Here is a 2,627-nt window from a genome sequence, read left to right as displayed (position 1 = left end):
TCGATGCCGATGAGCTGCCGCCCATTTGGGATACGACGATTTGTCCTCTGCCCTTATGGCCCGGACGTGCTTTGACGTGTTGGGATGTCCCCATCAAGATGATTTAGGTTATTTTGTGGGCCCCGTGTGCGGATGAGCCACTACCCATTCGAGATATGAGAGACTCCATCTCTGCCCGATGGCTTAGCGCGAGTCTTGAAACATCAACCTTTTTTTGAGTACCTATTTCCCCAGGTTCACGATAATCCAAGCGAAACTCCTTTTATCGAGAGTATTCTTGGGTACCACCCAAGATGTAATTAACCAAGTGGGATACGTCCCCTTGGGAGTGCTTGACCCCAGAACAGGCACCTACACCTGAATCTCTGCTTATGGGTAGTCTACGTAAGTATTCTTTCGCGGATATCGGTTTAAGATGCTTTCGCCCGATCTTGTTTGGACGGACAGTCTTAACCTATCCTTACGAGGTTTGTCGCACGTAGGCTCTCCACGTTTTGTGTTTTCTCTTGTTTGTCGCATTGACGTATGTCCCTTTTTATTTGGTTCCTCTCCTTTTCGATCATTGATCTGATTTGGGAGGGAGATTTATTCGAAAGGGGGAAGTATAATTACGACGATCGACAAGCTGGTGACTCCTTCTAAAATAAAAGAGAGAAAAATAAACGAAAACACTTATTTCCAAAAATACACATGCTTAAGATACCCTTACCAAAACTAAACCCCAATTCATTAAATTGCTTTGACAGATTCCCCTGTATGCCCTGAGCACCTAGCCACCTCCCCCAGCAATGGCCAGCCGACCTAGTTGCGAGCGAAGCTCAAGACTGAGAGCCACCCCATCAAACCTAGAGGCCAGCTCAGACAAAATAAATTGTAGAGCTCCTCTGCCCTCCACCTAAGCAACATAATGCACCCCCTAATTATCCAAGACAATCACCCCTTAGCCATTTTTATAAAAAGCACCTCCCATGGCCATGGGAGGGAGTGCTAAAAATTTTTTAGAGAGACCCCCCCAAACTGACCACAGAGCTTCCCTAAGATCCGTTCAGTGCATTACAACTATTTTCCCTCACCAATTCCCACTACCAGAGTTCAATTTTGAGCTCGAAATCTTGCCGGAAATTAGGGCAGGGCCCAATACACCTCCACAGTCTACCAAACTCAAATTAACTTCACCCACACCTTCACAACTATGAAAGAAGCTTAAGCCCCATCAAATTCACTTCTCACAGAGCCTCTACCATAGCTCTAGGCCAGCACCCAAATTCAGTCGTGATCGAAATCATACTTAGGCCTTAAACCAAGACCAGAGACTCAATCCCTAGCCTCTTTGGATCACAACGAACGTACCAAGACTCTCTGAATGAAGCTTCACTTCTCAGAGCGAAGGTATAAAACTTCTCCTCCTCCCGAGCCTATTTTGATTCTTCATTTAATTAGGCTTAATTTAATTGCTTGATTACCGTATGGATATGATCGTCTCACTTAGATGAGTCCATAGCATCAAATCTGAAGTGATTTGGTTGAGTCTAGGCCGAGATCTTAAGGTTTTAGTGTGGACGGGCACGGGATCGGGGACGATAACGGGGAGCCGTTCGCTCGCGCGTGTATCGGATAGACGGAGGAGATCGAGCCAAACTGCGTTTTCTTACACGAACAGAAGGATGCGTGGCTGCTTATGTGGAATGCAGTGTCAAATAGGAGCGCGCTGCGTGGAGTTCGAAGCTGCCTAGGATCTACATGGCGTTGCACTATTTAAATAAATAAATAAGGATTTAAAAAATCAGAAAATGACCCCTAGCTTTAAAAATCCATATCTTGTTGTAATAAAATCATTAAAATAAAATAAAAATACCTTCTTACTCAGTGAACAGAGGAGAATAATGTAGATTAAAAATAATAGTTATTTTCCTAATTCTTGATTTTTAATAAATTAAATAATCTCTGGAGCACTTTAATTCATTATGATCAAACATTGCTCACCATGGCTAGAACTTTAAGGGTTTGTTCCTCATGATAGAGGCTATGTTCGGAACATTCTCTAATTTTTTCAAAGTCAGAGTAGGTCCCTAGATAGAGAATCATATTTTTTAAGCTTATGTTCATTATTTGCTTAAAATAATCATGAAAATTAGCATATTACATAGAAATATCTAAGAAAATTTTGGGAGGTTTATGATGACTAGAGAACCTTTAGAAAAAATTCTCATGAGCCAAGTCATTCAAAATACAACTAATCTTCACAAACTCTAAATCACTAAGATAATTAATTTTTAAAAAATATAAACAACAGCAACAAAATGACTTGATTTTTTATTTCCATTATGGTTTAGGATTTAGAGAACTCACCATAAAAATTCTAAACAATTTTGAGTTCATTTGGTAACTTAAGTTGATTTTTAAAGATAAACAAAATTTTTTGCACTTAAATGATTTTTAAAAATCAAAATATAACTAAAGAATTTATAAAAACTTATTTTTTTGAGTTCTCTGTGATCGAGGGTAATTTATAAAAATAAAATGGAGTTTAAAATAAAAACTTGATTTTAAACCCATTTTAAATATTTAAATAATTAAAAAATCCATAAAAATCACAAAAATAATAAAATTCATGGAAATGTTCTAAA

The sequence above is a fragment of the Phalaenopsis equestris genome, unplaced genomic scaffold, assembly GCF_001263595.1.
Source record: "Phalaenopsis equestris unplaced genomic scaffold, ASM126359v1 Scaffold001014, whole genome shotgun sequence".
NCBI classification, from domain to species: Eukaryota; Viridiplantae; Streptophyta; class Magnoliopsida; order Asparagales; family Orchidaceae; genus Phalaenopsis; species Phalaenopsis equestris.
This window is presented reverse-complemented; position numbering follows the sequence as displayed.